The 12,951-nt window shown below is 40.5% G+C and overlaps 1 long non-coding RNA gene across 1 annotated transcript; it reads left to right on the forward strand.

The window, feature by feature from the left end:
* The first annotated feature begins 1,411 nt into the window (after window positions 1-1,411).
* On the forward strand, window positions 1,412-2,891 carry LOC109196323 (uncharacterized). The gene is made up of 2 exons (XR_002057832.2): window positions 1,412-1,761; window positions 2,633-2,891. It is a non-coding gene; the product is annotated as an uncharacterized LOC109196323 (long non-coding RNA).
* The last annotated feature ends 10,060 nt before the right edge of the window (window positions 2,892-12,951 follow it).

Below are 12,951 nucleotides of genomic sequence, written 5' to 3' on the forward strand. Positions count from 1 at the left end.
TGTTTCGGTGAAATTAATTTCTACAATACTGTTATACCGTTAATTGTACTCTCTGCAGTGTTTAAATGCTTACATATACAAACACAGTTACTGTCCCTCCACACATAGGACTGGGTTCTGCTTCTATGCCCCATCTTTGTTTGCTATTTCCCACCGAGGCTTCTAGACTTCTGATTGGCCAACATTTCTACACGGTTGGGAATATATCGCCACCTGTTGCTTTGGCATGCTCCTAGCAGCGTTTTCCTTCATTTCTGCATTTACATGTGGACGGGATTATTTTTAAAACGAAAACGGAAAATCTCAGTTTCAAAATACCCATGTACGTAGTGTAATAGCACTAGCATATTTAAATATGCTAATGCAACTAAGCTAACCGCACAAGCTAAGCTAACAACCGAGTATAGCCTGCCATGCTAGCGACTTAACATGCAACATAGCAGAACACAAAACATATAAAAAAACAAAACAGTCACATACCTTTCAGGGTGGCAATTGTTATTTCGTCCAGTTTCTCCATAGCGTGTCTTAATTTCTTCACACTGTACCACTGTACCCCAAAATATTACTAATCCTGCAATCCAAATTTGAGGCAAGAAGCTAGAGGCGCGAAGCTGGACTGTACCAACTCAGAAGTATGGGGTTGTGTACAGAAATGGTTTAGTTCGCTCTTTTATATCTATAAAATTCTACATATTTAAAGATTTGACTATTTATTTAGATTATATTCAGTAAATACTGACATGTGGGTACTATTACTTACTACAGCTGTTATAAGGCACCGAATTAGGATAGCCATTCCTACCCCTTAATGGAATAATCCTGGTCATCTTGGCTTTATCCGGTTGTTCAGTCTGACGTCACTAGCCGTGTCTGGGCCTAAACTCTGCTGCAGGTCCATATATCAAATGATCACTGTGGCATTACTGAGAGTTAAAACACTGTCTAAAGTCTTTCATCTTTAATAAAATGATCAGCGTTCTTCTCTACCAGGTGTAACAATTGAGTTTAGCATCCAGGCATCCATGAAAACAGAATTTATGACATTTAACGAAGTTAGAAGGAAGTTAGCTCGCTAGCTTCCATCTAAATACAATATAGCATGTCCTGACTGCGGGGGTTTAGAAACAAATTAAAACGTACAGCTCTGCTATCACTTCCAACATAAATAAAATAAAAGTTTTTAAGATAAAAGTTAACGTGAGGGTTCTCGGTGGTCAGGAACAAATGTAATCGCATGGCAGGATGCTGTAAACGGACCAAACTTCAGCCAGGAGAACAACTGAGATAATCCATCCACAATACGAGGTTAGTTATTCATATACTGCTGCATGGGCTGTGCTGTAGTTACATCTTAAGGTTTTAAAAACTGAGCTTAAATAAATGATTAGCGGTAATAAAAGCCGAGGGAGGTCAACAGTGATCACTGACTGTTTTTAGGAGCTTTTTGAGATTAAATAGAAGAAAATACAAAGCATTAAACATGTTAACAACACAAAACCCAGACTACTTTAGGCCCGGAAGTAGGATTCGTCGCGTCAGCTGTGTTATCTGCTTCGTTTTTGTGGGTCTGACCCTCAAATCCTTACTGAGTCATATTAATTCTGCACATAGCCATAGTCCAGATTTCCGTGTAGTTTGTGGCATAGATGGATGTGTCAAAGAATATCGTGTTTACAATTATCACATTCGTCGAACACACTCTGACCACCTTGGCAATGGACTATGCAGTGGATCGACTATGACACAAAAATCTGTAAGGTGAGACTGACTATATACTTTGATATCTTTGTAAATAATCATATAAAGTATTCATATTAAATTCCTACTTGTTTTTACAGCTTAACAGTAGATATGTTAATGCTAATTCCTTATGATCCACAACAATGCTATCTATTTATAAAGACTTTCTGAGTGTTTAATTTCTCCTAATAGAGAAAACAGCATTTTTTATTTTTTTTAAACTTTTGTTTTAAATAAACCGATGGGCATGGTCCAGAGTCTCCTTGGTTGTTTGTGTTTATTAATATTCATTGTTTCAGTTAGTTTCCTGGTAATTTGTTAATTATTTCCAGTGTTTAGGTGTTCTCCGTGCCTCCCTTGTCTTGAGTCAAGTGTCCCTGGTTTGATGTTCATGTTTATTCCTGTTTTACTTTGATAGTCCCATGCCCTGCATCCGTGTATTCTGTTGCGCTTCCCCCTGGTCTCTTCTCATCTGATTAGTGTCAGCTGTGTTTCGTACCTGTCTGCCAACTCCTCGTTTCCCTGTGTGTGTGTATATATTAGTGTGTACTTCCCTCCGTTCTTTGTCGGATCGTCTGCTTTTTATCCTCTGTCATCTGTGTCGCCCCCCCCCCCAGGTTTTCATGTCTCATGCTCCTTGCTCCAGATCGTAAGGTTTTTGCAATATTTTCCAAGTTTAGCTTTCCAGGTTTAGGTTTTTGAGGAGCTTTTAAACGACAGTTAAGCTGCCAAATGTCAATCAGCATTAAATTAGTAACAATTTATTAAACTCAGTCTGAAAACATACATATTTTAGAGTAAATTATCAAATGCAGAATAGAATTATTTAGAAATTATCAGTGTAGCTTGTAATTAATATCTTTAACCAGTCAATTAATCTCAATTGCAGTTCTAGGAGGGAACCCTCATCATTGGTGAGAGGTCTGAGTAACATGTGGGCCTACAGGACTGATCCAGTGGTCGAAAACCAGCCAACAAGCCAGCCAACAATGGATGCGGCTGTAGACACCAGATTGAACTCAGGAGAAGATGCAGTGATTGAGCAAAACGCAATACAGCATGATCCAGACAGTGTGTGCCCGTGTTGTGTCAAACTTGACAGCAGTTTTATTACACTTTAGTGTCAATAAATACATTTCTTAAACTGAGCAGCTGTTTAAGTGGCCTTACTCTTGAAATGAGAAAAATAATCTTGTTTTTATTCTGGAATTTCAACCGAACCGTTTTCATACCTTGTAACTGGTAAATAAAGCTCAAGATGAGCTGAAATATCCTTTTAAGGAAAAGCTAGACATATTTTCCTAGAATAAGATTTATTTTCTTGTGCAAAACTTGCTTGTTAAGAATATATTTTCTTTTTAGACAAAAAATAAGAAAAAATGTCCATAAACAAGGGTTTTTTTACTTTCTTGAAAATCGTTTTTTGCAGTGCAGTGTCTGTGTCTGCCCTGTTCCCACCTCTGTTCCCTCTGTAGTGCTTGCCTGTGAGTCTGTGTCTGTAAGTTCAGTCTGTGTTACTTCCTGTTTTACTTTGAAGGTCCGGGTCTTATGTGAATGTGTCCTGCTTTGCTTCCTTGTCTCGTTAGTTCTGATTTCTCCCAGCTGTGCCCTCCTTCTGTGTCTCATTCCCCTCGTTACTTCCCAGTGTACTTAAACCCTGTGTTTCTGTGAGTCAGTGTCGCGTCGTCCCCCATGCTGTGTGGGTCTCCCTGTGTTTCCCGTGAGTTTATGTTGTTTCCCAGTTTAGTTTAGTTTGCTTTGTATGCTTGTTTCCCTGTTTCCCTGTGCCAGCAAATAAAGCTGAGTATTTTGAGTTCATCCCTTGAGTCTGAGTCTGCACTTTGGGTCCACCACTCCTCCTTGCCAGCCTGCCACACAGCCAACCTTAACAAGACAAAGCGAATCTGTGAACTAAGGTGTAGGTCTATTAGGTGTTGTTGTGGTGATCCTTGGGATGGGTGTTCATACTGGAGTGCAAAATTAAAACCAATGGTAGATGGACAAGAAAAGTTCAAAACCATCAGGGGCTCAGTTTAGAAAAAAGAGAAAAGAAGAGGAGGAGAAACGAGCAAAAGTTACAGGTAAGCAGATGTGTCCTTGGATAATGACAGGTCATGTATCCTGAAACAATCAGAATCAGAATACTTTATTAATCCCTAAGGAAATTATGTGGGTTACAGTTGCTCCAAGAAGAAATGGTAAAAATAGCAAGAGTAACAGACTAAACTCCAAACAATACATTATGTTACAGATTTTAATATTAATTAGTCAGTGCCACTTGTTGATTTGTCCTGTTCTCATTGTATGGCGAATTATGATGGCTGTTTGGTAGCCGTTTGGATACTATGCATACTCTCTCTTCATATGTGTGTGTGTGTGTATGTTTCTCTGGTGAAATTCAGTATGGTTCCGACAACAGTTTTATGTTAATGTACAATCCTTAATATGGTTTGTGTGGGGGGGGGCGCCGGAGGGAGTGTTCGCCCAGGGCGCCAAACAGGCTAGGACCGCCACTGGATGTGGTTAGGCAGGATAGAAACTGCAGAACCTGTGTCCACAATCAATTCAATGTCCTTAGCTGATGAGGTAGGTGTGCTCACATTTATGCTGCATTGCAGTCCTTTTGATGCATGAGAAGGATCTGTTAAGTAAAGGACTGAATTTTGGTAAATGGACTTCCCGTACATCTCTTGTTTTGGATGAGCAGCAGACACGAGCAAAATGTCCAATTTTATGACAGTTTACAAGTAGCTTTGGCAGCAGGACACTGACGAAAGTTGGCTAAATGACTGTTTGAACCACATCTAAAACAGTTCTTAGATGTTTTTGTTGGATGAGATGGCTGTGCAGGGTGAGCATTGTATTTATGTTTCCTCTGCATGGAGTGCGAGTGAGACTGCACAGCTTGGACTGGAGTACTGCTGTCTGCAGCTATGGATTTAGCTTGTTGAACTGCAGATTCCATTTGTGTTGCCAGTGTAACAGCTTTATCTAGTGTCAAATCAGGTTCAAGTAAGAGTCTTTCTCTTATGCTGGGGCTAGACACATGTTCAACTAGCTGATCACGGATCATTTCTTCTGTCCTGTCATCAAACTCACATTTAGAAGCAAGGTCACGCAAGCTGGCCACATACTGGATAACAGTCTCATGTGAAGCTTGTGTTCGCTTTCTGAAAGCATGTCTTTCCACAACAACATTTACCTTGCGTGAAAAGTGTTGTTCTAGGGCAGTAACAGCAGAGGCGAAAGTGTCACCTGTATTTGGCAGTGAGTAGAAAATCCTTTGTCCCTCTGTTCCCAAGCAGTGAAGTAAAGTAGCTCTTCTTCGTGCTTCAGGCCAAGCATTCCCTGTTGCATTGATCACAAGCACATAATTGTTGAACATACGCATCCACATGTTGAAGGGCAAAGCAGGATCTCCAGGGCAAGGCAAAAACATCGGCGGTGGATGGACGTTTGCAGCCATGACGACTCAGCAAAAAATCGAAGCAGAAAAAAAACACGCCGGGTTACTCGTTGCCAAAATGTAGTAGCGGCCGGTAATAAACCAGTCCTCATAAAACAACAGTGCTCTTTATTGAATTCAGCACAGACTTACATCGAAGAGGTAGCAGTGACACACATCAGTTATGTCAGCCATCTAACTGTATTCTAACTCTTAACTTTTTCTGACTCTGCTTTACTCTTATTTTGCGACACCACCCTCTAGTGGTGCAATATGATATAAACATTACAGAACACAACAGCTGTGTCCCAAAACGTCGGCTGCATCCTCCGGAGGCCGCATTTGAAGGCCGATTACGTCACAGCCAGGCGACGAAGGCTGTCCCAATTCGTCGACTCCTTCAAATACGGCCGACAAATGCGTCCTTCATTTCCCCGAATTTGAAGGATGGGTGTGTCCTTCGTGGCCCACCATGTCCCGAATTCATAGCGCAGTCCAGCAAATTTCAGCTGCCAACAATGGCGGCCGCTACTAAGTTTTAAAATTAGTCTTGTTAATCTTTCTGGGTCACAAAATAAACTTAACATATTTTCAAGTGAGAAAGTAGCGGTGTAAATTTCAAATATCTGCTTGGTTTATCAAGACATCGCATATTTGCAAAAGTGCGCCGACGTTTTCGGAGACGTCTGTTACCCACCCGCTCGATAGCAAGCCGGGGGGTTCAATGGTCGCTCGAGCCGGTGAGAGCAGCGAACTCCCGGCTTCATCGTTTTCAGACCCCCGCTCTTTCGCTACTCAGGTTAAACATGATATATAAGTCACTCAGATAACTTAAAAATGTAATTGTTTGCCTTTTTTTGGTGCTTTATTTGTTCCGGAGTAAATCGGGTTGGCTGAGATCAAAGTTATTAGATTATTAGATTAAATAAAACTTTATTAATCCATCGGGTGGGTTCCTCCGGGATTTTCACACAGCTGAATAAACGTCAAACAGAAAACTGATTAAACAGAAGTGTGAGACGGTCGAGAATTTACGCCAGTGTCCTGTTATATTTTAGATAGCAAGGAGCAGACGGCCGAGTTTATTAAACTCCACCGACACAGCGGTGACGCAAATCTGAAGGCTAGACCATCCCATTTCACAGCCTCGCACTTCCGGCCTTCTCGGTCTTCGAAGGACCCGGCCCACGTAGACCGCGAAGGCCGGGTCCTCCGAAGGATGCAGCCGACGTTTTGGGACACAGCTAACATCCACAAAACAGCATAACAGTAAAAGAACTGACTGCGTTACAGTCAGTGCGGGAGCAGCGGCTTCGCTCATGCGCGATTCATTTGCCGTTTGGAGGCATAGGTGTGAACATCTCCTACCCTGATAGCAGCTGGGGGAGGACTATCCTCCGCCTGTGAGTGCTTTGGCACGGATGAGGTGCCCATGGCAGCACCGCTGCTTGTTGAGAGTAAGAGCGATATGCGTTTTCATGTCAAAAAGTCGTCATAAATAAGTCTCCAGTAATACCAGAAAAAGTCGCCAGATTTGTCACTAGTCGCTTTTTAGAAAAAAAAAGTCACTAAGGGGGTCTGAAAACTCGCTAAATATAGCGACAAAGTCACTAAATTGGCAACACTGCGTCAGACTTAAAGTAATGATGACAGCATGGGAAACAGGTAGTGAAGTAGGAAAAAGACTAGTAGCCAAACATCCAGGAAAACTGGCAGATGAGTGACTACAGATCTAAGCTTCATATAGAAACAAGTCTTTATGGGAGAGATTGCATATTTCATCAAAATTTTAACCAACAAGGTGATAGAGGAGTATCTTTCTTCTTTTCTTCCTTTTTTCAAAACAGGGGTCTTCTGATGATGACATCCACTGTAACCCGTCCTCCTGTGATGTGTTGCCAGAGTGTTTAAGATCCATAATGTCCTGACCAGTGGCCATGTTACCCACTGTGGAAAGTGGAATTTTAAAATCTGATAGGGTTTTCAAAAATCATCCTGCAGGTCTCAGGCTTTGTTTAAACTTGTGAGAGCTTGCTAAAAACTTGCATATGGCTGCCTGACAGAATAATCTTAAAGATTAAATCACAATCCTTATTCTATTCACTGTAGCCTTTTGAGTCTAATAGTTTATACATAATGTACTCAGTATTTTTCTTAAAATGAGGATTTTTATTTTTTAAATATCCTCAAAGACTGTCAGTCTCAGGCTCTGACTCAATTCTTCTTCTTTAAAGTTCTGTGGGGATAGTAAGAATTATTTCACTGGTTTCAGCTTCCTTTTGTTGTGGCAGATTAAGATCTCTTTGTTAAAGAATATTAAACTGTTTATTCATCCCATCAGGCAGTAACTTATCCTCCTCATCCAATATTTCCCTCATTTCATGATCCAAAGCATTTTTGGCTTTTATCTGATACTCGTCTGTCCTAAATTTAGCTTCATTTCATTTCAGATGGTTGTTTTGTTCTGGAGAAATTAAGTACAATTTCTGAATTGTTGTAATTATTATATATAAATACATACAGATTCTGTTATGTACAGATTGCACCTAGGTTAGGCCAGCTATAATTGGTAAAAGTGAAGTGAGGAAAGGCAAAAGAGAGCCGTCCTTCTGAGTGTCTCTCCTTTCTCATTCCATTACGCTTATTAGCCATCAGTCTGTTTTTCTAGTATCATTGAAGCTTTTTATACTGGTAATTTGTAATAGGTGTATTACCCTTTAAGGGATTAATGCAGAGCTTGCCTACAGCTTAGATAACATCTTCTAATAGGGAGCCCTGACCTACTGTACTGTATACTGTTACTGTATATCAGGACTGAGATTCCTGACCTCAACAGAGAAAAATGCATCCTTAAACCAAGATTTCCACATGGATCACATTTTGCTCTTCTCCTATTAGAGGGGCAGGGGTCACCCGGGTGTGGCTGAGAGCTGCAACCTCTCTGCCAGTTATACGAACCATTCTCCATTAGCATGCAATCATGATCAAAAAGGTGGCAGCCTACATTAGCCTGACTCGTACAATTATGTTACCAATCTAAACCTGCTGTTTGGGACTTGCTTTCAGTTTTGTGAGACGCTCATGTAGTAAATAAAAAGCACGATACTCCCTCTCAGAAGCAGAATGGCCAAGATCGCTGTCACACACTTTACTCAGACCTCCAGGAATTCCTGATGAAATATTCTATTTCCATGTACAGGAGTTACTCTTATTACTTCCTGGATATCAAAAAGAGGGTTGGGTCCAAACACACTTGTAGAGAACCAACAACAATCTATTTCTTACATAAAATAAGGTATTATGCATAAGGCTTCCTTTCACAGCATCATTGGAGCAGTTCATTCATGTTTCTACGTGTTCATTTTTCATCAGGATGCTTGCTGTGCCTCAGGATGACTCTTGTGGGAATGATAATTCAAAGCAGAGTATTCCACCCTTACCCAGGTCAAAAATCAATCCATCCCACCTGCTCATTTTTTACAAACCCAAGTCATCACATTCTTTTCTTACTGACATTTTACACAGTGTGCCAACTTTTTTAATATTTGGATTAAATATGTAACAAATGGTGATACTTTATCATAAGCTTCTTTTGTAGTGAAAAGTTTTGGTTCCCCTTATTTTTATTCTTTCATTGCTTCTCCCACAGAGCTGTTATATTTTCTTTGATTATTACCTCTCTCCTTTTAGCTGCCAAGTCTGCAAACATTTCAATCCCATACAATATAACTAACAGCTGTGCTATTAGACCTGGTCAGGACCCAGACAGGTTTTCTTTAAAAGCCATCAATTTTGATGGGAAGTAAGAGCAAATCTGCCCCAAACTGAAGGCCTGACCTGGCAGTTCTGTTGTATGAGCAGAAACCCTCTCATTCAATCATCTAAGCTTCACAATGCCTAGTTCAATTCAATTCAATTTTATTTATACAGCACCAATTCACAACAACAATCGCCTCAAAGCACGTATTTGCTTAGTTCTGGGATGTAAAAGGAAAAGCCTGATTTTCCACCTGAATCCCCTTTGCATAAATCCGGAGTTGACATGCACAAATGCTTCTTAACCTTTTTTCCACTATATCAGGTGGAATAAATCATATCAGAATGCAACAGATCACTGTTGGAGAGATGCTTTTAATACTGAAAAATCAACAAACTTGAATGTTTTCACTGGGTGACTGATGGATTTCCAGATGTGTGGAGACGGTTACACAGTAGGTAGAAGAAAAGGTTCATTTATCTTTGAGTTGACCTTGTATCTCAGCTGGGACAATTACAGCCTGCTAGATGCAGTACTTCTGAAGAGAGCTGCACTACGCATTTCAAGGTTCACATATGTATCAGTGCCCAAAGTCAAATGGTTTACACTCAACTCTTAATATGTAAGAGTGGATAGGTCTTCAAGGTTACTAAATTTGGGAAAAATGTATTACATTTTTTCATGCTACATACAGGGTGGGCCATTTATATGGATACACCGTAATAAAATGGGAATGGTTGGTGATATTAAAGTCCTGTTTGTGGCACATTAGTATATGTGAGGGGGCCAACTCCTCAAGATGGGTGGTGACCATGGTGGCCATTTAGAAGTCGGCCATCTTGGATACAACTTTTGTTTTTTCAATAGGAAGAGGGCCATGTGACACATCAAACTTATTGGTAATGTCACAAGAAAAACAATGGTGTGCTTGGTTTCAACGTAACTTTATTCTTTCATGAGTTATTTACAAGTTTCTGACCACTTATAAAATGTGTTCAATGTCCTGCCCATTGTGTTGGATTGTCAATGCAACCCTCTTCTCCCACTCTTCACACACTGATAGCAACACCGCAGGAGAAATGCCAGCACAGGCATCCAGTATCCGTAGTTTCAGGTACTGCACATCTCATATCTTCACACCATAGACAATTGCCTTCAGATGACCCCAAAGATAAAAGTCTAAGGGGGTCAGATCGGGAGACCTTGGGGGCCATTCAACTGGCCCACGACGACCAATCCACTTTCCAGGAAACTGTTCATCTAGGAATGCTCGGACCTGGCACCCATAATGTGGTGGTGCACCATCTTGCTGGAAAAACTCAGGGAACGTGCCAGCTTCAGTGCATAAAGAGGGAAATACATCATCACGTAGCAATTTCAAATATCCAGTGGCCTTGTGGTTTCCATTGATGAAGAATGGACCCACTATCGTTGTACCCCATATACCACACCAAACCATCAGTTTTGTTGTTCCAACAGTCTTGGAGGGATCCATCCAATGTGGGTTAGTGTCAGACCAATAGCGGTGGTTTTGTTTGTTAACTTCACCATTCACATAAAAGTTTGCCTCATCACTGAACAAAATCTTCTGCATGAACTGAGGGTCCTGTTCCAATTTTTGTTTTGCCCATTCTGCAAATTCTGTGTGCCAATCTGGGTCATCCTCGTTGAGATGCTGCAGTAGCTGGAGTTTGTAAGGGTGCCAATTGTGAGTAGCTAATATCCACCAAAGGGATGTTCGACTAATGCCACTCTCCAGTGACATACGGCGAGTGCTACGCTGTGGGCTCTTGCTGAATGAAGCTAGGACAACCCAAATATGACTTCGTAGCGCACGGAAATCAGGATGAAAACTGTGCAAAGTGACTTGAGTATCCTCAACTGTATCTGGGAAAATAATTATTTGACTTTAGAAGTTTGCTTACTTCCAAAGAAATGAACAGTCTGATTTTCACAGTAGTTTAACTTCAATAGAAAAAAAGAGCATGTGAACCAAAAAACCATTAAAAAGCCCACAAATGTTGTAGAGTGATTTGCATGTCGTTGAGTGAAATAAATATTTAATACCCAATCAAAACATATTCAGTATTTGGTGGAGATACCCTTTTTGGCACCACTAGATGTTTGTTGTAGTTGGTCACCAGGTTTGCACATCTCTGGAGGGATTTTCCTCCACTGCTCTAAACCCTTTACCCTTTTCAGCTGCTGCTTAGCAACTCACTGCAGCTCCCTCCAGAGATTTTCTATAAGATAAAGATCTGGAGACTAGCTAGACTACCCCATGGCCGTAACCTTATGGAGTCCAGTGCATAATTGATCATTTCTCACTGCTTTTGACTTTACCTTAAAAATAAAAGAAACACTTTGACCTTGTTTGGTATGACTGAAATAAATGACTGAAGTCTTTTTCTTTTCATTTTCACATATTGTATTAAGATATTGGCAAAATAAACAAAAATCTAGCAAACAAACAAACAAAAACGAAACGAACACAAAACAAATTCAAGTAGGAAAAAAACTTTACCTTCTTCAACCAATTGCCTCACATTACTGTATGATTTTGATTGGTTGAAATAGTGGATTCTTTGGATTATTCTACCTATAGAAAGAAGGGTGGTTTTTGTTACTTGCAGAAACTTTCTGCTAATATTAAAACTTATACTGATACTTTTAACCTATAAAGGGAGCTTATAGGGGAGAGCAGTGTATCATGATTTATGAGCTAAATCATCCTACATTTGCCAAATTCTGAATACATTTTAATGAACGGCAACACAAAAGTGTTGTGAGCTTAACTACTCACAATAATCAGTTAACACACTTTAGTTAACACAGTTTTCTTATATATTCATACTTTGCTTTTTTAGAGACCTGGAATGTAAATGTGTCTGTCTAAAGGACTTTGAGTCAGCTGCAGTTGTTTAAATGTGCTATAGGCTATAAAGAATAAAGAATTGATGTCATGATATTTTTTCATTAAAAAAGATTTGAATGTATTTAACACGGTTCAGGGATACAGAGGGGTTAGGTTAGCTGGTGATTCTAAATTGCCCATAGGTGTGAATGTGATTGTAAATTATTGTCTATCTCTCTATATTAGCCCTGTAACAGACTGGTGACTTGTCCAGGGTGGTTGCCCTAAGACAGCTGGAATAGGCTCCAGCCTAGAGGAGAGGATTATGTTCCATCCCAGGGATCCTTTGTTTTTAGCCTGAGTGAAGAAAGAGCAGCCATCAATGACCCTGAAGTTATGTTTCCTTTGCCTACAACAAATGTTGTCCTGCTGCCCGTAGTTTCTCCCATAGCATAGAGACCTCTGCTTGAAATTTTTCTTATGCTTGCATCAGCCAAAAGTGATCTGCTGTTTTTTCCCCCCTCTGATGTTTGAAAGAAGGTGAGTGAGTTATCTTCCCCTCTCTGTGTTTCTCTTTTGCCTGGCACGGCTGCTATTTTAAACACTAGTTTGCACCTAAATTGACGTTCCCTGATAAGCACAGTGACTTGTTATCTCACAGTTGCCACTCGAATGGCGGCGCTATTCTCAGCGTTTGCTTGTGCATTACAGCTTGTGTATTTCTTCTCTACAGCTCCAGTCACGCTGGCTGTGTGACAATATTCACATTCAGAAGCATATCCTTTTGACTTGGATCCTCTGGAGAATATTGGAGCGCATTCTATCAGATGAATCCTTCCATGCATGGTGGATTCATGGTCTTCTCTGTTCCTCTCTGTATTGAGTATTTTGTCAGTGTGATTGATGTTGGACCTTTTTGATGGGCACACTTCCTCCTTGGAGAGGACACTCTCTTCCTTCTCTGCTCCTCACCATAAACAGCATGTAAACTCATTTGACTTCTTCACATGAGTAGGCTTCCCTCCTCCAGCCTTTGTCCCATCAAAGAAAATGTGTTTATGTAGATGTGTTTGTGCTCAAGACACCCGACAGTCCCAGTGAAGGACTTGCTTTGATATTGGTTATGAAGTTATGTTCAGAGCCTCACAGGCA

The sequence above is a fragment of the Oreochromis niloticus genome, linkage group LG22 (assembly GCF_001858045.2).
Source record: "Oreochromis niloticus isolate F11D_XX linkage group LG22, O_niloticus_UMD_NMBU, whole genome shotgun sequence".
Taxonomy (NCBI): Eukaryota; Metazoa; Chordata; class Actinopteri; order Cichliformes; family Cichlidae; genus Oreochromis; species Oreochromis niloticus.